At 40.4% G+C, this 25,180-nt stretch overlaps 1 long non-coding RNA gene across 2 annotated transcripts in view; it reads left to right on the plus strand.

The window, feature by feature from the left end:
- Positions 1–835: 835 nt before the first annotated feature.
- LOC145991980 (uncharacterized) overlaps positions 836–25,180 on the plus strand; it is a 175,361-nt gene continuing 151,016 nt past the window's right edge. The window contains exons 1-2 of one of the 2 annotated variants that reach the window (XR_014442110.1): positions 836–957; positions 6,592–6,715. This is a non-coding gene — a long non-coding RNA (uncharacterized LOC145991980). The remainder of the gene's footprint in view (positions 958–6,591; positions 6,716–25,180) is intronic. The other variant, XR_014442109.1, reaches the window with a different exon arrangement.

Consider the following 25,180-nt stretch of genomic DNA (forward strand, 5'->3'; position numbering starts at 1 on the left):
TTGTCTTGAAGTTGTCTCTCTTAATGAGAGACATTAGTGGCAACCCAGCCACGCGTCCCTGGAAGTTATATCAGAGCGATTAATGATTTGATTTATCTTACTTCGCTCATTGTGCAACGTTTATCTAATTTGCGAAGAGCGATGACATGATAAAATTGATGAATCGACATTCACAATCATCCATGACCAGGAACCCGTCCGGCCCCAGTAGCGGAGTGTCAGGCCGATTGTCAACTGTCTTGAGTTGTCTACATGTACCATGGATTTTAAGCGCTTACAGAAACTAAGCTCTTTCGAGGTAGCTAATAATTTTGAGGAATAGTTACTTGTTTCTATTATATCTTCCAGCACCCAAACGTTGTTGAAGTTGTTGTGCTACACCCTGTATATTATGTAAGTGGCAATCGTGACATTGATACTAATTCTATATGCAACTCACCAAGATCTTGTGTAAGTAGAAAATGTCGTTATACTATTAGTTTTGGTGAACTTTGTACTTTTGATTTGTTTGTGGTCAAGAGGGAGATTGTAAAACGTACTAGATTCGCCTTACACTATAGACACATCAGCAAGATTCGATAATATTAACGTAGCCAAAGGAAAGTGAGCATTAATACTAAAATCGATTTCAGAAACGTAATGATGTTCATAATTTCCTTTCGGATAACAAAAGGACTTGATTTTCAAAGGAAATGGTATTCCATTTCCTGTGCAGAAATCCATGACGGAAGCAGGAGGGAAACAATAGGAGATAGATATAACATTCTTCAGAAACTTCCTGTGATGGAGGAATTATGGGAATTTAATGGAGTATAAATACGGCCCGTAGTGGCATGGCAACTAGAGATGACTACAAGAGAGATGACGATGGACGCTTGTATTCTAATGTTTCTCCTCTACATTTCATATCTAGCCACATTCTTGCTCACGGACGCATGTAAGGACATCGGGGAAGCGGTATGATCACATATCATTGTAGTATTTGTTTAAAAATATTTATATGTGTGTGTTATTTAAACATGTTGGTACTAAATGCGTGATTACATATCATAGATATTGACTATTGAAATATTATACTTACCTCTACCTCAGTAAATTTCAGTAATTCTTTTGAAATCCTATAAATGTTGCCATTTTTTTCAGTTTTTTTAAACTCGAAATTTCCAAGATTTATCAATTTCACATGCGATCATTTTTTAATTTTACATTTTATTCGTATGTCACGTTATATTATCAGTTGCCTCCAACAAATTTTAAAAAATTTCGATTTATTTATTTATTGTTTACATATAATAATAGCAGCGATATCTAAGTCGTCAGGGCGTCCAACTAACGTGCGAGAGATCCGGGTTCGATATCCGGCGGGGAGAACCGTGACTCTTCCAGGGGCTCCGCCGTCAACCCAGCGTTGTTTAAAGTGATATTGTGGGGGGTAAAAGCTGCTAAAAACGTGGTTTTGATCACATCACTCCAAGCATCGGCCGAGATCAAGAAACTGTGAGGCCCTAACTCCACACGCCCTATACGCCTTCATGGAGTTGTGTAGAGCACAGGAGAGAACTTTACCTTTTTAAGATTGTACGTATTTTCAGTGCGTCCAAGTGTACTTTAGTGGTCCTCTTCTCTAAGATACGCCAATGGGTAGGAAGGTTTATGTGACGAACACACAATCACACAGCGCCAGAAAAATATTGCATTGAGTATTTGATTAGTATTGTAATATCGGAACCTAAAATTGATATAAAGGACTTACATAGTATTCAATAGAACGTAGTACCACGTGTTTAGAATATGATTGATTCCAGAAAAAATCACCCAGAAAAATTTCAAAATGCAACCCACGGATTAAAATGTTCATGAAATTTGCTGTATTTGTTAATGCTGACAAGGTATGAACACACGCAAAAATTTTCTTCTCTACAAGTCATAGTTACTGAGAAGCAGAAGACTCAATTTCAGAATTTTCATGGATCGGGCATTACCGACAGCATGGTGGTAGGTAGCCTGCAGTGATTAACAGGAAACGTTAATTCTTTTAACATTTGCTTTTTCTCTGCAGTTCATACATATATGTATATTGCATTTGACAAGTTTTTGCCAAGATTCCTTTGCATTGAAGAGTAACCATTCATGGCAGTAAACAAAGTATTCGTCTTAAAAAATCAACGAGAATCTGTTTATCATTTCGAAAATATGACTGTTCGGTTAGCAGTGCAGTAGATTGTTTTTCTTGTAGCCAGTAGGCTAAAAACTCAGCTGCTTTATTATGTTTATTTCTAAAAGCCATAATCTGATATGAAACCAGAAAATGACGTTTCTTCATCTGTGTTTAGGTAGATCTAAGCGTCATTGTCAATCTATTCCCAATGTAAACATCAATGTCCATCATTGTCCATTAAAGCAAAAGTAAAATTTTAAATTTCATAACAAATATAGCAGGTACGAGAGAACAGATTTTACATTTGAAATGAGTATTGGAAAAATAATCAGAAAAAGTTGAAAAATCTTGAGCAACACGCTATGCAGTCTAGCTGCACACTCGGACGCGTGCAGATCGTGCTTTCGCATTCGCTGTTTTCCGTGTGGCAGGCATTATTAGGTGAGGCAAAATAGTCTTGAGGTGAATAGATCAAGAACTGTTTAGTAGTATGTAGTAGGAAAAGCTCGCTTCTGCAACCGAAAATGATGAGAATATCAGAAAATGATGAGCTAGTGTTGGCAACTCACCCCATAAAAAAAATCCACATTATATCTATCACGAGACAACTAACCTACAACTAGTGAGTTGGCAACACTTATACAATCATGTGAGACCTATTATGAACTGACTCAGTCAGTGTTACCAAATCACCCCATAAAAATTCCTCATAAAATCTTTCACGAGTTAAACTAACCTACAACTAGTGAGTTGGCAACACTTATACGATCATGCGTTATCTATTATGAACTCTGTAAATTTCCGAGCATAGGTTGTATTCATATTTTCACTTATCTTTGAGTGTACATCACAAATCGCAAACAGATTTTGGCTAACTCCTAAAGTTTAAGAGATAAACCTACTTCCGGTCGCCATTTTGAATTTCCTATCATAGGTTGTTTACGTATTTTTTACTTATCTTCGAGTGTGCATTACAAATCTGCAAACAGATTTTGGCTAACTCATACAGTTTAAGAGATAAACCTACTTCCCGTCGCCATCTTGGATTTCCGAGCATATGTTGTTTTCATATTTTTACTTATCTTCGAGTGTACATTTCAAATCTGCAAACAGATTTTGGCTAACTCCTACCTTTTTAAAAATAAAACGACTTCCGGTCGCCATTTTGAATTTCCGAGCATAAGTTGTATTCATACTTTTATTTATCTTGGAGTGTACACTAGAAATCTGAACACAGAATTTGCCTGTGTCTCTGTTTTAGAGATATTTAAAAAAAAAAAAAAAAGTATTTGATAATCGACAACAACAGAGCCATCTATGTGCAAAGGTCTGAACTTGGTGAACACTTGGGAACAAGTCAACTTTTTTCAATACTATATCATTTTAAACTCTGCCAGCAATAGGGAATGGTAGTAAGTGTTAGACAAAGTACTTTGGAGCTGAATATGCCTTTCTAAACACATCGTATACCGCGTGAGGCACATAGAAGTACCACCTGAAATAGCGAAGAAACCAGAAACAGTAGCGATGTCAGGTTTGCTGGAAACAATAATATCAAATGGGGCTCGTAAATCGGAGGTAGAAAAATATCGACAAATGAGGCATCTGGAGCAAAGTCATATTTTTTTAAAAATTGAACGATATACAATAACATGCATAATATAAAAGAGCACACGCAGAGAAACACAACGCCGTTGGTATCATGCGTCTACTGCACATAGGAACGAAGATATGGCCATGTGAAAATATGTAAACAAACTAACAAGTGGCTCACTTGACCGTCAGTACCACGGCATGTACAAGAATGAGATGTCGGAAGCCATTGGACAAGCTGAAGACAGAACGTGTTAAAGGAAGAAAAAATACAGTAGACATCGTCAGCACCATGTATTTGACAGTGTTACAGCATAATGAAAATGACCATGACAGTATGTCGAAGAACCACTGCGTAAGAAGCGAAAACCTGTCAAAGTGTGTGTTCAAAGTGGTGGCCGTCAGCTGCGATACAGGCAACGAGGCGCCCACTCAAAGATCGTTGCAGAGAATGTAGCATCTCGTAGGGAATGTCCCTACAGGCCGCAGTAATGCGGTGTTGCATATCCTCTGGAGTTGTTAGCACATCCCGGTAGACAATGTCCTTCAGCTTTCCCCACAGGAAAAAGTCTAACGGTGTCAAATCTGGGGAACGAGCCGGCCATTTGACAGGCCCTCCACGTCCAATCCAACGATTTGGAAATGTATTTTCCACACATGCTGTAGCGCGTCTTGCACTGTGAGCTGGGCACCCGTCATGTTGGTACCACATTTCCTCCCTTGTCTAAAGTGGTATGTCCTCCAATAGTACAGGCAGTTCATGTTGTAAAAACTGTATGTATCGGTCAGCGTTCAGTGTCCCTTGTATAAAAAAGGGCCTATGAGATGTTCACCCACTATACCACACCACACGTTCACACTCCATGGGCGTTGGCGTTCCACTTGGCGAAGCCAATGTGGATTTGTCACCGACGAATAGTGCATGTTCCTTAGGTTGACATTTCCATGATTAATAAAAGTTGCCTCGTCAGTTAAGAGGATACGTGACAAATCGGGTGTGTCGTGTCATAACATCCATGTGCAAAACCGAACATGGTCCACAAAATCATTCCCGTAAAGTTCCTGATGGAAGGAGATATGATATGGGTGAAACTTGTGTGTGTGCAGAATGCGCAATACACTTCGCTGACTCATCCCAGCATTCCTGGTAATTTCACGGGAGCTAACGTGCGGATTCACAGCAACCTCGGCGAGAACATTTGTTGTACCTGCCTCACCTGTAGTTGGCTTGTTCCGCACACGTGCTCGTGGTGTTACACTTCCGGTGTCTCTTAATTTAATAACTAACTTACCAAACAGACGTCGAGATGGCTGTCGTCTGTCCGGATATCTCTCTGCGTAAACACGGTAGGCTTCTGAGGCAATATTTCGGCATTACCCATAAATTAGGATCATGTCCGCTTTTTCTATGTTTGTGAACACCATAATCTTCGCTCTTACCACTACGACTGCTTGCTATGAACTAACACGATCTCGTGGACCTGCTATCAAAACTTGCTCTGCGTAAAGGCAGTTCTGTCAGGCACCTGAGAAGTCTTACATGCCGTGGTACTGACGGTCAAGTGGGCCACTTGTTAGTTTTTTTTACATATTTTCACATGGCCATATCTTCGTTCCTATGTTCAGTAGACGCATGAGACCAACGGCGTTGTGTTTCTCTGCGTGTGCTCTTTTATATTATGCATGTTATTGTATATCGTTCCATTAAAAAAATATATGACTTTGCTCCAGATGCCCCATTTGTCGATATTTTTCGACCCACCCCATACCTCCGATTTACGAGCCCCATTTGATTTTATTGTTTCCCGCAAACCTCACATCGCTACTGTTTCTGGTTTCTTCGCTATTTCAGGTGGTACTTTTATGTGCCTCACGCGGTATTGTTAAAATATGTTTAATTTACATATTTCTCATAACGCCGTATGTTGTTCTATTAGACCTCTTCTAGAAAATCGCCAATTAGTGAAAACTAATTAAGCACAACAGCAAAAGAAGCAAATGGGGCAAGCATACAATGATATGGGATATGTGAATTGTCGGTTTCTTAAATTCAGATAAATGGATCGAATTGAAAATGGGATATTTTGCAAATTTGGAAAATGATTGACGAGTATGCAGCGATTTTTGTTAACTGAGACCAAACTGTACCCTGAGTGCGAAATATATATATATATATATATTACCATCCAAGTCAACAAGGTAACGTTGTCAAAACGTTGTGGCAATCTTAGCCCCTAACATACCTAACGTTGCTACAACGTACAGTTTACGTTGACACAATGTTGTGCAACATCTATATATATAAAAATAAATGGTTCTTTGTATGTCTCTTATGTGTTCCTATACCATTCATTGTATTGCGATGAAAATTTGGGAAGTTGTTGCGGACATGCCCCGGGAAGGTTTCTTTCTGGGGGGTAAGACCCCCCTAGTAGAAATTTAAAAAAAGAGCGATATTTGTGTTCGGAGCATTCAGCTAGTTCATCATAAATACAACATGCATACAACGTTGTGGCAACCTTAATATGTTGACTGGGATCCCATACTTCAGGTGCATGGCCTCGGTATCACCTCCAGCTATCGAGCCCTGGCCAACAGGAATGCAACTCCCCTCGACGCGTCTCCATCCGCCAAGCAAGTTTCATCCATATTGCGAAATACTTTACCAAGTGATTATATAACAGGTATGTTCTGATTGGTTGAAAAAATCACACCATATCAATGTGGCCTCTTCTGACTGGCCAGAAAAAAGTTGCGCTACATTGAGCATTAAGTTATTGCGTAATATGTTGATGTCATATCAGACATCTGATTGTCTTCTGATTGGCTTCCTGTCTCAGGTATTTCCAATGCGTCTCGCGCTTAAGGTACTTAAGGGGTTCTACATTACAAATCAGTCAGTACCGTGAGAGCAGGAGAGCAGTTGAAGAGTAAGGACACGTGTTGCTGCACTCCTCGTAGTACGTAAGTATAGTGATTGTGTATATTTTTTTGTGCCTCAGTACGTGTAAAGTGATTGTATTTAAAAATAACATATTTATTTGAATGGTCAGAAGTACATAGTGTAGAGCAGTCAGTTCTGTGAGAGCAATAAAAAAATATAGACGTCCTGTCACAGTGGTTCTTGTGAATTATTTACGAAGTATAAAAAAGTGTGCAATTTTTTTTCATTATACTCCGCTGCACTGCATACTAAGTATAAATAAACATACCCCTCAAAAAAATCTCAGCATGATGCGTTCGGTGAAGACTTGTTCTTTGTGTGAAAAAAGTGTTTCGTGCGCTAATTATTCACAACACTGGCGTGATTGCGTACCAGGCAAGCGTTTCTTCGCAACAAAACCGTGCCCCGAGTGCGGTAAACGTTTGCCAATCGCGTACATCAAGCAGCACCTGTTTACTTTTAAGGGCGCCGGTGCACCTGTGCCACGACTGTCCGCTTCTATCAAGAGGAAGGCGGAAGCAGCTCTCCTCAACGACACATCTGCCAAATGAGTCAAGCCTGTGGCGAAAGCAGACCAAACTGCTTTCGAGCATACGTTGGAGGACTTTCTAATCACTTCAGATGGCTCATGCGACGTGCGAAGCTTCTTGGAGTTTAAACGGGGCAAGTTTATTTCCATTCTCCGCGATGCGTTGGCTACAAACTCCACCAAATTCTACGCACCGCTATGTTGCAAGTACAAGAAGCCATCCAATGAAACGTACAACTTCTACCACAACACTAAGGCCATGACGCTGTATATAGCGGATAGTAACAACCTCGCAACCATCTACATCTACGACAAGTTTGTCGAGGAGCTGCTGGCCAAACAGGAGGAGCACGAAGCTAAAAGCTCGGCTGGCTCGCCGTGTGGCACCCGAACAAACTCTGTGTCAAACTGACCAAGTTTTTGCCCCTGTTGGGATCCAACTATGCCCTCCTGCCACCTAAGATAACAGCCAAAAAAGATGTTTTGAATATTCGGAACAGTTACGCCAAGTGCTTTCTCTGGTCGGTGCTTGCAGCGTTGCACCCTGTGGACAGTAGAGACCAGCCGCCCCACCGATTTAACCACCACCTACCCTACGAGCCAGAGCTGGAAGACTCGAAGGTTGGGATTGCCTACCCCGTGCAGATCTCGGATATTCAGAAATTCGAAACCCAAGCACGCGATTTGCTGGCCCTGCTACTGGCCATCAATATTTATGACCTCAGCAAGGGTGAAAACGTTGTGAATCCCATCAACGTAAGTGACGTAGCTGCTGATGGTGCGCAGGAAATCCATCTTCTTCTTATCAAGGATAAAATTCTCCACCACTACACCCTCATTCGCTCCCTCTCCCGGCTTGTTTCAAGCCAGAAAAGCAATTCCCAACACCTCCGAAGTCCCAACATTGCTGCCGAGAAGCTTGCTCGCCACAAGCTCTACTTAGATACCAACGAGCAGGGGGTGGCAGTCTTGCCTAAACCTGGTACTGAGGAGTGTTTTCATTTGCACAGTGCCATGGTAGAACATCCTGCTGCGATCTTTGCACACTTCGAAGCCTTCCTTAGACCCTCTCTACCTGCTACCCTAACCCCGAAGTTTCCTCCACCTCCCCTTACAAACTCCACGAGGCTTCGAGTTACGCCTATGTTCTGGTGTGGCGAGATCGGCGATTAGCATCCGAGCCGTATATGTACCGCGGTCCAGACGGAGCCAAACACTTTCTCAAGAAGATGGTTGAGGGAACCATTGAGATCGGGAAAATGCTGTTGCTCCGCAAACCTATGCTACCGTTGTCTGCTGACGACTGGCTTAGGCACAAGGAGACTACCGTCTGTCCTGATTGCGCCAAGAAGTTTACTGCCAACAACAGTAAAGTTCGCCATCATGACTATTTTGATGGTCACTACGTTGGTCCTTGGTTTAACCGCTGCAATATGAAGGCTCGGAACCGCGCTTCATCCCTGTGTTTTTGCATAACGGCTCGGGGTACGACTTCCACCACCTGGTTACTCATCTCGAGTACGACAAAGCGTGAATCAATGTCTTGGCTCTGAATGAGGAGCGCTATATCAGTATAAACAAGTGGGTACCAATCCCGGAATCGCGCTCCAGCATCGAGCTTCGCTTCCTTACTTCCTTGGGGTTCCTCCCGGCCAGCCTCGATGCCCTTGCAGGAAAGCTCAGCGACGAGCAACTGCTCATCACCTCCGCCATCTTTCCGAACATGGACGTCTGCCTCTTCAGGTGTAAGGGGGGTCATCCCCTATGAATACGTCACCGACCCTGCCAAGTTCGCGGAGAAGTTGCTGCCTTCACAGGCTGAGTTCCACAATCAGCTGCGAGACTCGGGCATCACTGAGGAGGAGTACCGTCACGCTCAGTCCGTGTGGCGCGAGATGGATCGCAAAACCTCGGGGACTACCACGACGCCTACCTGAAGCTTGATGTGGCGCTCCTTGCTGATGTGTTTTAGGCGTTTCGCGCAACCGCGAGGACCATCTACAATAGGGTGGAATGAAAAAACAATTTCTTTAATTTCGAAATGCCTGTAGTCAGAAAAGTTGCATTTTGGTATCAGAAAGTCAAATAAAAAAAATCAGCTCTCTAGGTCAATTTCTTCTGGAGCTCCAAGGCCTCCGAAGTTTTCATATTTCAACTTATTTTAGGGTATTGATAGATACATGGAGAATGTTTTTAATTTCGAAATGCCTGTAGTCAAGAAAGTTGTATTTTGGTATCAGATAGTCAAATAAAAAATCAGCTCCCTAGGTCAATTTCTTCTGGTGCCCCAAGTCCTCCAAAGTTTTCATATTTCCACTTATTTAAGCGTATTGAAAGATACATGGATAATTCTGGATGTGATGAAATTATATCTTCATATCCGCCTTTAAAAGCAAAATGAAAAAATACTCAGGAACCTCACGTTTCAGAAATTAGTTGAAGTCTTTCTCACCAAGTGATAGGAATTTTGATGAAAGCTTCATTGCCATCAGTGTCACATCGGCAAGTCGTTGCAAAAGTGAAAAAACTTCACGAACACTATCGAAATCTCTTGAAGCCCTTTAAGCGTAGACAAAATGAAGAAAACATGAAGAAAAAATTGCATTGTATTGCTCACATATTAACTCTACATTATTTGATATATTGTGTTGCAAGTGTAAAGACCTTTCAACCTGTATTTGTTCTAGAGAGAAGAAAGTACCTATTCAAGATAGATAATTTCTTTTGGCTCAAAGAACAACGAGAAAAATGTTCATTGTAAAAACTGATTTTAAAAAATCCAATGAATTGTAGAAGAAGCAAGCAAGAAAAGCTATGGAAGAAGCAAGACTTCAGAAACATTTGTCAGGCTGTAGTGTCAATGCTGTTACTAATAGTCCTCAATCAAGTCCATGAAGTGAACTGCAGGAAGAAGGTTGAGATACTGACAGCGACACGAGCAAAGTACTTAAAACCAAATCGGAATTGCCCTCCACTTCAGTGAATTACTCATTAACCTCAAACTAAATTCAAATGCGGTTGCCTCTTATGAATTTTTCTAGAGAGTGTGACAGACATCGCATATCTGACAGAAGTGCAGCTAAAATTGCTAGTGCAGTTCTTTGAGATGTAGGTGTTATTAGTGATCCAGATGTTTCTAAAGTGATAGGTGGGAGAAAGGTTAGAAGGGAAAGAAGTAAAGTCAGGAAAAAGCTGCTTAAAGTTTGGATACTCTGACTGGATTGTATTTTGATGGCAGGAAGGACCAGAGAAGCATTAATGAGAAGAGAGGAGTGAAGAATTAAGGTCGCGTCGTAACAGAAGAGCATGTGATATTAGTCTAGGAGCCAAATTCCAAGTATATAGGACACGTCACTGTATCACTATAAAAAATGAGATCTTGTGCTAGGAAGTAAAATAAGTATGGACGATATTTTATCAGTTGGATGTGATGGTACAAATGTGAATACAGGAAACAAAGGACGAGTTATTGTTTTACTCAAAAAAGAACTTGGTAGACCCCTCCAGTGGCTTATTTGTTTGCTGCATAAAAATAAACTCCCACTGCGCCATCTCTTTCAGAAAATTGATGGATTCACAACTGGTCCAAAAGATTTTTTCTGGGGAAATAGGAAGAGCTCTACAAACTTGCGAAAAACAACCTCTTGTGTAATTCGATCCAATAAATGTTCCTTCTTCTTGTCAGCTTGTTGGGAATGTTGACTTTGAAGACTTAAGTACGGATCAGAGGTATCTCTATAATTGGTGTATTAGTGTAAAAATGGACACTGCAGTGATGAATTAGCAAATCGCAAATCAGGCCCATTAAACCATTCTAGGTGGCTAACAACAGTTGCAACACTGCCAAGGTTGTATGTATCGACTTATAACACTTCAAATAATTTGACAACTCTTTTGACCTTTGTGGTGATGGTATATACTCCAGTGCAAAGATATGGATTTATCTTGTCAAATATCAAGTCAAGAGCATCGATGAAAATATTTCACACTAAGAAAGAATATATGCTGTAAAAGTAATTAGTATTACGATATTGGGCTATATGTAAATGTAAAAGTTTAACATTGTTATATATTTTGGGTACTAATTGGTACTTGGGTAGTTTATTTTATGTATTTCGGTAGCACAACTTTATGCTTGTATTCAAATATCTATATTTTGCATTTGTTTACTTAGGACACAGGGTATTCTGTGTTTCAGTTCAGGAAAATAAATAAAAAGTTATAATGTTCTTTGAGAAAATGCTGATTTTCAATATGAAATCTTCAGTGACCCTGGGGCACCACTAAAAATCAAATCTTTTTTCTGATATAGTTAGGGTTAATTAACTGTATAATAACACAGCTTTTCCCACTACAGGCATCTTCATTTTTTGAAAAAAAATTGCCCTATATTTTCACTCCACCTTAATCTACAATCTGGACCCTGTGTACTTCTACAGTCTTCCTGGACTGGCATGGTCGGCCATGTTGCTTGTGACAAAAGTCAAGCTTGAGCTTCTATCGGATGTGGACATGATGCTTGTCGCAGAATGTGCCGTTCGTGGTGGAATGGTCCAGGTGTTGCAGCGACACTCGCACGCAAACAACCGTCATATGACCACCGGTTACGATCCCTCCCAACCGTCCAGATACACCATGCACACGGACGTAAACAACCTGTACGGGCAGTCCATGATGCAGCTACTTCCCTCCGGAGGGTTCGAGTGGGTTGATGCCTCAAATTTTGACGCTGAATGCTTCGACGATTCTGAATGCTAGTTTTTTTGCCGAGGTGGACTTTGAGTTCACCCAAAAAGCTGCAGGATTTGTTTTGCGTCCTCCCGCCAGCTCTGGAATTCAAATGCCAGCCCGACTCGAATCAACTGAAACTCCTTATGGACTTCGAGCCCAAAAATGTTACGTTGTGTACTACCGGAACCTCCGGTGGTTGATGCAGCAAGGGGTCACAGTCCACACGGTTCACCGCATCCTCAAGTTCAACCATTCTTCATAGTTGAGGCCATACATCGAGCTCAACACCAAACATCGCACAACCGCCACCTCCGACTTCGATCGTGACTTCTTCAAATTGATGAACAACGTAGTATTTGGGAAAACCATGGAGAACGTGAGTAGATATAATTAGCCGCATGACCAACTTTAAGTGAGCCGCAGTGTTGCCAACCCACCCCAAGAAAATTTCACCATATGATATTTTACAGGCAAAGCTAACCTACAAATAGGAGTTGGCAACACTGACTAGTCGCTTCACAAACCCTTTGTTTTTTAAACATTTTGCTATATGATATTTGACAGGCGAGGCTAACCTACAAATAGGAGTTGACAGCGTAGACTTCTAAGATGATAAGTATGAAGTAAGATGAAGAATAATTGGTGACGCTAACTGGCAATAGTGGTGGTGGTGCAGTGTTAATCCTTCCCCCTCCCCCTTCCCCCCTCTACTTTTTCCTAGCATACTGATCTATTGCATGCCAACCAAACTTCTTAAGCAATATTGGGAGGCAGGGCTCTTGTAACGCCACGGGTTCTTCACATGCATGTATGTATGTAATGCGATTTGTGGGAAGAGGGGGCCAATTTTGACCTTACAGCTTAATTAATCTGCATGCATGCTTAATGTCTGACTTATTTATTTCTAGTTCGACATGAGATACACACAATTTTACTTTTTTGAAGTACAGTTAATATTTCTGATTAATTTTACTGTCTAAAAGTGAGCAAATTGAAAGTGTGATCTATTTTGGTACTAAACTAACCTCACTCACCCACCCACATATGGCCTTACAGGTGACTCAAAGGCAAAAAATGGTGCATAGCGTGACAGGTTCATGCAAGTATCTATCGTGAACTAAACTAACCTTACACACACACACAAACACCCTATGCCTTACAGAGTAAGACAGCTATATCACTTGTAAGGGCTGACGGTTGACAACACACAAGATCTATTGCAAACTAAATTAACCTACGACATAAGCCATGAACACACACACCAAACCTTCAAGTTAGGCTATAAGCAATTGTTTTTATATTTTATGACGGGGAAAATTAAACTACAGCTAGCAACATTGTTTGAGCTGCTTTCGACGAGCAGTGCTACCAAACTTACACTTTGCAAATAGGCTAAAGCTAATGCTCTACAGCTAGAGCCTTGAATCATATACTCACAAAACACCCTAGCAGAGTATGCTAACTTACCTCATGTAAAAATATTACCTTGTACGGGTTAAGCTGTGACATACAACTAGCATTTGACACGACCACCTGACGAAAATAAGACATACAGACAGAGAGAGAGAGAGAGTGAGACAGCTTATACGCAGTTTTTCCTACACATGTACTGGGTTTAAAAGGTAACTTGCAACAACTATTTCACTCACCTCCTATCAATATCGCCTAACACATAATAAAATAACCACAGGATTTTGATACTTGGTGCCAGAACATGGTGGTTTCATTCTGTAAATTCAGCCCGATTATTCTATTTGTGAAGAACGAAAAATGATGATGCCTGCATTTGGAATATTTAATTCTTCTTTCTTGGCTTACGTGCCCCAGTAACCTTGCAATCGATTCACGGAAGTTATGACGTGTATTTCCTGTTTCGCGAACATACGAGAACCTTTCACAATGTTGCATCAGATAATATATTGCAAGAGTGAGTTGGTTGTGTATATAAATCTAGTCTTGGAAATGGAGAAGATTATAATGTCAAAAATTATTACATAACTTAAAACATTAATAAAAAATTACATTTATTGCACTGCGATTTCTAGCAAAGGTAAATGTGGAATGCAAAAAGTTCAGTCCCCGGCCCCTTAGTGATTCGAATACTGTTAGGTTAAACAGCATAAAAATTTCTTCACTGACGAAAGAAGTCAGTCCATTGTCATCTGGACTGACGATTATTATTTTTTTAAAACATACCTAGTAATAAGTTATAACCTGAGCTGTCTTGCAAGTCTCTCGAGTTTGATATCTGGTGAAGGAGTATGATGCCACTATAAACTGTAAACAAAAATATGCAGTCCCTGGCATGAGATGGACGAGGCTTATGAACCTCGACCTATACAGCTGTACAATAGATGTTCTCTTTATTAAAACATAGCGGTGTGCTTCCGCTTATTTCCATGTCAGCGAGCGTATTATGCAACATACATGCAAAAAGGGAGGGGAGACCGTCACAGATAATTCATATTTCGATTTCAATACTTTTGCTAGTCACGCTATCTAGAATGACACTGGACGATGGCTAAAAACGAGGGAACGAGAGAAACGTTACCTTTTACTTCTTTGCCTGTGTGTGATGAAATTGTATCATGATGTGAGGCTGAAAATAATTTCGAAAGCAGTCTCGAGCATCTTCGCGTTCAGCCAACAAGGGAAATAAAACATTACACATGGAGGGCGCAACGGCCACAGTACGGTAATGTCCATGGATGTTTTATTTGGACAAGGGGGTTCAGATCAATGCATGGACTAGAACTTTTGTTCACATCAAAATAAAGAAATAATTTTAGTCCACTGCTCACTTGCCGTGTCTTATTGTATAGTCTTCCAATAGCACACCTCGCGGGGCGTACATTTCTATTCTGCATGTATGCAAAATATAGTTAATCTCTGATGTGAAGCGAATGGAGAGTTTGTTTTTGCTGCTGTGATTAAATACTAAATCAAATCTCATTACATAACTTTGAATTATATTTGTTTATTCGATCTACATTATATCTTTGCTATAGGTGGTCCATGTTATGTGCATGAGAATTTATTTTAAAAAATGTCTTGTTTCTCGAACCTGTGGTCTGTAGATTTGCTTTTGTTGGCAACAGTAACCGAAAATGGCACCATGTTGTTCTATACTGATATGGGTGTACTGTAATCATAACAATTTTCTAGTTAAAATAAAAAAATCTATGTCGAAAATCAATGTTGGGGGACTTCTCTGTGTTGGGTCTTATTAACAATTTCACAGCTGTACCTGCACAACTCATCGACTACAAGGCAACAATGTTAGGAAATGTGTGTAAGGCTCCGAGAATACAATTTAAAATCACTAATGTGACATGAACCCCCTTCAACTGTGTGTATTTGAATATGCGAAAATTAGACACTTTGAATAATCGAGGAGAACAATCACAAAAACAGCTTGCACAGGAATGACGTGTTCAAACTTCAGACATTTTTTTTGTTAATCTCCAAATGCCCAGTACGTACGGAGATCACTACGAAAATTGTAAAAAAAAAGAAGAAGCGAAGCTATTTTGGTTAATGCCAACAATGAGGATGAATAATGGTTATTTTGATGACATTGAAGAAGTGGGGCACTTAGAAAACACACGTCTGCCTCGACGTGCATTACACCAACAACTACAATTGTGCCTCCTCTCCACTATCCTGATCTAGGTCGGATGTCGTAGTGGTAATCCCACCCCCGATGGCGTATAGACTTAAATGTTAGCATGACATGAAATACTGTTAATGGAAATGTGTCGTTTCTAATGTTCAATATAAATTAGATGACAAGAAAAATAAGAAAACAAATGTTGCGGGCAGATACCCAAACACATATATGATCAGAAAGGAAATCAACGATGCGTTCATAAATAACATGCGATTATTCAAATTTCAAATAATGTAGTTAGAAACAACCGAGTAACTAACTCTCTAAGCTTCTTAAACCAGATGAGGACAAATACAAGCCCATCCTGATCTGAGAAAGATCTTTCTATTCACCCTTTTTTCCATCCTAACCGATTTTGCTCTTAGGTCCATTCAACCTCTAATGGTATACTGACTTTTTTACGAGCTCCCCTGATGGTGGAGGAAGCGAATCTATTTCTCCTTGCCAAGTTGGACGATGTGTGGGAGTCTAATTTCTTTATACATGTAGTTGCTTGGATGCTTACAGAGGATGACAAGATACCCAAGGATGTCATAGCCTGTGCGATTGAGGCATTTTCTTTAGCACATATTTTGATGAGTGTAAAAAAATTAAGTAAGTAAGTCACAAGAGACTGAGGCATGGGTCGAATCTCTCGGTATAGGTATGGATGCAGACAGGTACGAAGTTCTATGTGTAGACACAATTGATAATGAGAAAATGTTATTCATCCCGATAGCGTAGTGGTAATGTTGTTCTTGCCTTGTTCCCATCGATAACATAGTGGTTACACAAAAAAAAACACTGTCCCCTATTAAGACGTTCTCCTCGAAATTATTCAATCACTCTCTCTCTCTTCTCCTTCTATTATCTCTAACAAAAAAAGGTTTTCTCAAACATTTAGACGACTACGAAACCGTTGAAATGTAAAATATTGTTGCATTTTAATCAAATGATTCGTTGAATATGCAGAACAGTTCTCTCTAGCCTAAAATAAAATTCAACAATTAATTTTAAGCATTTGCAATTCGGAAATGTCGACGGAGAACACCTAGGCTATCATCATAACATCATTTTCAACAGGATAATAATAACAATATTATATATATTAAGGATTAAGACCAAGGGATTCTTATTTCACTATTTTATTTACTACACTCGTTTCTAACCTGTCCACATTGGAAACCGAAAACACAAGTACAACTTAGGAGAGGACATACAAAACTCTGCGGGGCTCATCTTAAAACCTTCAGTAGATATTTGTAATTGTACTCCCTATTTAAATTCGATTCGAAAGGCAAAATCATTCCGGATCTTGAATAAGAAGCGCGTATGCCTTCAGAAAGAGAGAAGAAGAAATAAATAAATCAACTCATGCATATTCTCCATGTACGTACGCTTGGTAGCAATGTGACAAGAAAAAGTATGTTTTTTTTTACTCTTCAAGGAAGTTTTTTTAGTTTTTTTTGCTGGGTGGCCCAACAGACGTGGACGAAATAGCTTATTCATTCAAACTGGAAGCTTGCTTTCCTCCCAACTATTGAAAACACATTATTTCCAATGAAATATCGACTCAACTACCTAGAATGGGTACCACGGGCTTGGTGACTGAATACTAAAAGAAACTACCGAGCGACTTACTTCACAGCACTGTCACTTAGTTTCAACGAGAACAGTTCAAGGTTTCCCGGGTGTCCTGCAAGGTTCGGCATTTATTTTTTAATAGCAAGCAAATGAACTGGGTTTACAATATGAAGATCCCTCTCACTGTGTCGATTGCAGTTATTCTCTGGTAATTATGCCTTGCCGATGGTGTTGTCGCCTTGTAATGAAAAGGTGCCAGGTTTTGATTGATACCTGTTGGAGGCGCATGGCGGTTAGATTTACAGGTCCAATCCCGATTTGCCTTTCCGTGCATAAAGTAGACTTAAAACTACAATTCAATCAATCAATCATTCTCTGGTAATTATATTCTTGTGTCAAGTACATCCCTCTCTAGGAACTTTAAACATATATACTGCTTGTTAAATAATATTGTATTTCAGATTCTTTCATCCTCATAGTTATGACTGATCCAAGAGAATAATATATTGTGCTGACATTCGAAACATGCAATAAAAATGCATGATCAATAGTCAAGGTCAAAAGCTAGCGGAAAGAATAAACAGTGAGGTTGATACACGCAAGCTTCCAGCCGTATGATTTGAACAGAATTAGATACAAAATTGGATTGATCTTGCTCATTTATAGGGTGGGAGATAGAAGGCTTTGTTGCTAAACCTTCGGGTTTAAGAAGATAAGAGAATTAGTGGGTTAATACCGAGCTATTAGGAATTGGCATCCTTGAAACTTCATGCTGCAAAGCCTCGCCCTCTACAAGTTTATTTCCGACACGATCCACGCTTTCGTTATGCTTTTTACAGATAACATCAAAAGCCGTGACATGCCCTTCCATTCACAACACGGACACTCATGTTTTTTTTTACATCGCAATGATGAGGATAGTACCATATAGGGTTTGGTTAGTCTCAGAGCTCCAGGAAAAATAAACTCCTGTAGTATTTTCCGTGTAGCAGTGGGACACGCTAGCACGGTAAATTGAACTGCACATAATTTAGATTTTATTGAAAAGCAAGCAGAAGCTGTGTTGGGAGCAGTTTGAAGACTGGAACGGCTATGCAAGGATACTTATTATAATGTAAACATTTCAGTATAATGTTTCGAGAATTGCTTTTCGATAATATTCGGTACTTGATTTAATCAATTGTTAGACAAAACACAAAATTTTGAAATAAGAATGACGGTTTTCTCTTTTTTTAAAAGTGCTTGTGGTGATTGTGGTGAAATATATTTTCTGTTCTTTTTCATTGTTCCTACAATAGTTAGCCTTGTTTTTAACAGTACATCTACAAATTAAATGGAAATGTACCAGTTATCAGTAGTTACATTTCTGTTGGTATCAAAATTAGGTTTACACAGTCCTACTACAGCCTGCCTATGTATAGAAAGCTTTTTCTTGTTTTTACATAACTCTAGCCTATCTGTTCCTTTAACGCAATACAGATAAGTATTGTAAATGTAATGTGTTCTGATTATTAGTTCTAGTTATATTAGCACCAAGCGAATAGCAAGCTTTAGAATTGACATTAAATTCACTCAGAACTTGCAAAATTGCTTTCATCTCATGCCAGGGACTGCATATTTCTGTTTACAGTTTATAGTGGCATCATATTCCTTCACCAGATATCAAACTCGAGAGACTTGCAAGACAGTTCAGGTTATAACTTATTACTAGGTCTGTTTTAAAAAAAATAATAATCGTCAGTCCACATGACAATGGACTGACTTCTTTCGTCAGTGATGAAATATTTATGCTGTTTAACCTAACAGTATTCGAATCTCTGAGGGGCCGGGGACTGAACTTTTTGCATTCCACATTTACCTTTGCTAGAAAGCGCAGTGCAATAAATGTCCTTTTTTATTAATGTTTTAAGTTATGCACTAATTTTTGACATTATATTCATGTCCATTTCCAAGATTAGATTTATATACACAACCAACTCACTCTTGCAATATATTATCTGATGCAACATTGTGAAAGGTTCTCGTATGTTCGCGAAACAGGAAATACACGTCATGACTTCCGTGAATCGATTGCAAGGTTACTGGGGCACGTAAGCCAAGAAAGAAGAATTAAATATTCCAAATGCAGGCATCATCATTTTTCGTTCTTCACAAATAGAATAATCGGGCTGAATTTACAGTATGAAACCACCATGTTCTGGCACCAAGTATCAAAATCCTGTGGTTATTTTATTATGTGTTAGGCGATATTGATAGGAGGTGAGTGAAATAGTTGTTGCAAGTTACCTTTTAAACCCAGTACATGTGTAGGAAAAACTGCGTATAAGCTGTCTCACTCTCTCTCTCTCTCTGTCTGTATGTCTTATTTTCGTCAGGTGGTCGTGTCAAATGCTAGTTGTATGTCACAGCTTAACCCGTACAAGGTAATATTTTTACATGAGGTAAGTTAGCATACTCTGCTAGGGTGTTTTGTGAGTATATGTTTCAAGGCTCTAGGTGTAGAGCATTAACTTTAGCCTATTTGCAAAGTGTAAGTTTGGTAGCACTGCTCGTCGAAAGCAGCTCAAGCAGTGTTGCTAGCTGTAGTTTAATTTTCCCCGTCATAAAATATAAAAACAATTGCTTATAGCCTATCTTGAAGGTTTGGTGTGTGTGTTCACGGCTTATGTCGTAGGTTATTTTAGTTTGCAATAGATCTTGTGTGTTGTCAACCGTCAGCTTAGTCAGGTTAGTTTAGTTCAAGATAGATACTTGCATGAACCTGTCACGCTATGCACCACTTTTTGCCTTTGAGTCATCTGTAAGGCCATATGTGGGTGGGTGAGTGAGGTTAGTTTAGTACCAAAATAGATCACACTTTCAATTTGTTCACTTTTAGACCGTAAAATTAATCAGAAATATTAACTGTACTTCAAAAAAGTAAAATTGTGTGTATCTCATGTCGAACTAGAAATAAAGAAGTCAGACATTAAGCATGCTTGCAGATTAATTAAGCTGTAAGGTCAAAATTGGCCCCCTCTTCCCACAAATCGCATTACTTACATACATATATACATGTGAAGGACCCGTGGCGTTACAAGAGCCTGCTTCCCAATATTGCTTAAGAGGTATGGTTAGCATGCAATAGATCAGTATGCTAGAAAATATATTGGAGAAGGGGGGACCACCACCACTATTGCCAGTTAGCGTCACCAACTATTCTTCAGTCGACCATGTGTTGACCACAAACAAGGTAACGAAGATCGCCCTGGATGCGCGCGACAACATGAGGTGCATCCTTGAGTGTGGGATCCACACACTCCCGTGGGGCCACTATCGTCTCAATACCAGCAAAGCCTGTTCCATCTGTTGATAGTCCTGTAATTCTTTTAATTGGTTTTCGATACTCAAACTCTTCTTCTTCTTCCTCTTCCTCTTTGGCACACATGGCCAAAAGGGCAATTTTTTTGTGCACTCAAGTGTGATTATTTTTTTGTTTCAGTGTATTTAAAACTGCTCGGTCACCCGCTAGCTATTGACGTCGTATACAAAAGTTTTCTCTGCAATAAGGATGACACTGCACAGGGTGTCGGCAGGCAGGGCGTCGTGGGCCTCGCACAAAATTTTGATTTTGGTGCGATCGTTGACCCGCACTTGCTTCCTCTTCGATGTGTTGATGACGAACATGGTCCTGCGAGATATGAACTCGTTGGGGGTGAAGTACACGTCCACGTTGCCGAAGGTCACTCTCCTGTAAGATGTGTACGCCTCGTACAGTTTCAGGTAGTCGTCGTTTGCAATGTTCAGGTTGTAGTTCTCGCGCGGGAATGTCTCGTTCCTGCCATTTTTGAGGTAGATGTTCTTGATCTTGCAATTTTCGAACTGGATGGAATCTTTCTCGTGGTTGTTGTCCTTCCCTGTCTGGAAGAGCACGACCGCAAATTCTGGCATGTTGTACCAGATGCTGTTAAACTGTGTGGTCACGTCGAATTCAAAATGATTGCCGGAAGCAGGTTTCTGCACGCACTGGTAGCCGTAAAACTGGATGGGCACTTGGGAATTCTTCAGCATGTTGGCCTTGTACTTGAGGGCATGGTTGGACTCATATTCTACCACGGAGATGCGCAGCTCCATGGATCTTACAAGGCACTTGGCAGCGTCGGGTAGTGTGTTTTGAAGGGGAGTGGTTCCGTCCGGGCCCACGGGGCTCTAGCGCATCAGTGCATCGTTGTAGTTTGCAGCTCTGCAAAAGGTGACGCGCAAACGACCCTTCCACACAATGTCTGCATAGTCGGAGAAGAAACCGGGCAACAGGCGCATGGGAAACAGGACCGTGTGGCTTTGGGATTTGATCTTCGTGCTTGCTTCGAATCCCTCTGCTTGGTAGTAAGCTGTATTGGCCTTGGAAAATTTCAGCGTTTCCACAGCAGTCGACGTGATACCGGGGTAGTCGACTCGATTAATGACGATACCATTCTTCCTAACTTCCACCTGCGAGAACAGGTACGGCACAAAGTTATCGACAAGCCTCAGGTTTCCGTTGGTCAGGAAAGCTTCGTTGTTGTTTTTCTTTACAAAGTCGAACTTGACTTACAGGTCAGCTCTGTGAGGGTGGATTAAACCATCCCCGACGTCCACATAGAACTTGATCTTTCGGTTCCGTTCGTTGAGGTTGGCAAACGTGCGACGGTTGGGAAGGACTGCAACTCGTAACTTTCGATTTGCTCCATCATGGTTATTTATTACACATTGATTTCCACAACGGCTGTGGTTATGGCTCCGGCAAAATCTACTGCCTCGCCCTTCTCGTTAGTCACCACCAATTCGATGTTGTCTATGCGATTGCGACACACGAGAAAGTATATCGGAGACGAGGGTGTGTAGATAATGGGCTCCATGAACTCCGAATTTGGTTTGAACGTGGCGATGATACCCCTCTTCTTGTTCCTGCCTGGGATGCCGTCAGAGGACTTGGTGATCATGTCTCCCGCCACATTGCAATCCATATTCAGAGTCTCGATGGCTAGAAATTTAGGGATTTTGGTGCCGATGTGCTTGATGCCAGGTTATAACTTGTTACCGTTCTCGAATCCCAGGAGCTCTCCGACGGTACTCAGGTCCACGGTTTCTGTGGCAGACACCAGTTCCACCGTGCGGGTTACGGAGTTCTGTGACAGCAGCACGCCTCTTGGCAAGTGCGCCTGCAAGATAGAGAGGTTGCACTGGCCTGGGGTGACGCCGATTTTTTCGCTGCCAACCTTGATGATGTTGTTGTGCACCGTCACATTGGGTATGAGGTACATTCTCTAGAATGCTCGAAGGGCAATGGATTTGGGATAGATGATGTCGTCGTGCAATACATGTTTGAGGACCGAAGTCTTACTGGTGAGATGGAACACTCCCAATGTGCTTCAGGTGCCACAACGCTTTCTGAAAATCTTTGATCGTAGGGTTATTTATTTGTGAAAGGAAGACGAGCATGGATACATAGAGATGAACGCAGTTCACATCGTCAACACCTTTCATGCGTTCGTCGTTGTAGTAGAGGTTAGAAGCATCTAGGTACTTCACCAACCTAGCAAGTGGCACACCTCCGAATGAATCGAAAAGAAAAGCATTACTGTTTGTTTGCTTGTGATAGCATATCTAGTGGGTGCCCGGATTTTTGTTACTGTCTAAGTTGACCACACCGAACTCTTTTTTCTTAACAATAGAGAATGAGACATGAAAACGCCCCTGAAGTACTTGATTCCCAGTAGCTTGATCAGAGATTCAATGTCGAAGTTAGACAGTGGATCTAGTTTTTAAACTTCTTCAGGGCATCGAGCATCCTGCCCACACCTTTCCCTTTCTTCTCCATAAGCAGTTTGCGTCGTTTCTTCTCTTCCAGATCGGCCTTATTCTTCTTTGCGTCGATAACAGTCTTGGCGATGGCGGCACTGCCTCCTACCAAACTACGCACAGCGCCCAGAGCGGCCAGGATTGCCGGTATGCTTAATATGAAACCTTAAGTCTTCTGCTGCTTTCGCGAACGCTGCAAACTCCTTAGCTGAGGGATGCTGAGCAGCAATTTCATTCCGTGGCGCTTGACTAGGCAGGAACATTTCTTCTCCCTCTGTTTCTTGGTGAGCAATCCATCAAGAGCTCCGAGAGATTTGAAGTTTGCGTAGGGTACCTGGTAGACGACGCCCTTTGGTTTCATGGTTGCCATTTTCAGAGGGTGTTATTTATTTACAGTCCCCACCCCAATTTTTTTGTGTTCATGGCGGTGGTTGTACATAAAATATAATGTTCTTAAAATTATGTGTTGTTTATGTTCTTCATTGACACCAAAAATATTGTTTATTTTGATATACTGAAAAAAACATGGACAGTTATGTTCATTAGTGATGTAGTGCATTACTGTAACGAATGAGAGAGTTTAATGAGTTCAAATTGCTAAGATTGGCAATTTTTTGTCCGTTTCTTCGTAATGACTGTTGTCAATCCCCTCACCATTATCTTACGATGCGTCTAAAACTATTATTAAATCGCCAATTAACATAAGTAAATGGTTATTGGGACTGAGACCGATGCGTTAAGAAACTACTAATATGTATTTATATAGTGAGTGACATATAAAAAATTCAAATCCTCAGTTTGATCGTTAATTCGTCACTGCTTTGTATCTGAAATGTTTTTCATATTTCAACAGAAAGTACGAGTATCATATATAACAAAATTTTCCCACTAACTTCGAAACCACCATCACAGACTTAGCTCTAAATAACTTGATTTTGTGCATTCCACGTGTCATGTGGCTTCCTCCTATTACAGAAATAACTTCATCTTACTATTTCCTTTCAACTTGTGAAATACAGAGGCCAATGTTAACTTCTTAGCACGGTGGATAAACTTTACACTCAACGATATACTCGTGAGAAATTCTACCAGTTTGAAGAAGCCAATTCACACATATTGTCATGACCATAATTTCGTCATGGCAACTTTTATGAGGAAACGAATTCAGAAAAAAAACGAAAAACAGTGAAAGGGAAGATTGAACATTTGTATTGGTGTTTTGCCATATTTTGTAAATTGTACATATGCAACTTCTGTGTTTTGTACACGCAATCGTTTAGTTGCGAAGTATTTTGTTGTTTGTTTAAAGTAGGAACAGGAGAGCGAAATTGAGTCATTTGAACCAGACCCCGGTTACCAAAAACTTCAGCTTCTTTCCAAAGACTGTAGGAACGAGAGAGGAAAGACATATTCAACGTATGAAATATAAAATGTGTGTGAAATTAAAACAATGTAAGACCTTGCAAGTGCATCCTCACAAACTTCAAACTATGAAAAACATATTCTCATGTTGGAAAACTGCTAGTCATACTCGAAATGTGAACCAGATTTTGTTCTGTATTATAAAGTGAAGATGAGGGACGATACGATTCCTCAGCTAGAAAAATTTACGAAAGTCGCCTCCTTCGCTACAAATTGTACAATAGCCACAATTAAGAATTAGATTAGAGTATAATTTATTTATACATGTGGTTGCTTGGATGCTTATAGAGGATGACAAGATACCCAAGGATGCCATAGCTCGGGCGATTGAGACACATATTTTGATGAGTGTAAACAATTAAGTAAGTCACAAGAGACTGAAGCATGGGTCGAATCTCTCGGCATAGGTATGGATGCAGACAGGCACGTAGACACAATTGATAATGAGAAAAATGTCCTTCATCCCGATAGCATAGTGGTAATGTTGTTCTTGCCTTGTTCCCGTCGATAACATAGTGGTTACACTGTCCCCTATTAAGATGTTCTCCTCGACATTATTCAATCACTCTCTCTCTTCTCTAACCAAAAAAAGTTTTTTTCTCAAACGTTTAGGCGATTACGAAAATGTTGAAATGCCAAATATTTTATTCAAATGAATTTGTTGAATATGCCTAGCCTAAAATAAAATTCAACAGTTAATGTTAAACATTTGCCACTCTGAAATGGCGACGGCTATCATCATAACATCAT

This window comes from Lepisma saccharinum, chromosome 9, assembly GCF_977018435.1.
Source record: "Lepisma saccharinum chromosome 9, izLepSacc3.1, whole genome shotgun sequence".
Taxonomy (NCBI): domain Eukaryota; kingdom Metazoa; phylum Arthropoda; class Insecta; order Zygentoma; family Lepismatidae; genus Lepisma; species Lepisma saccharinum.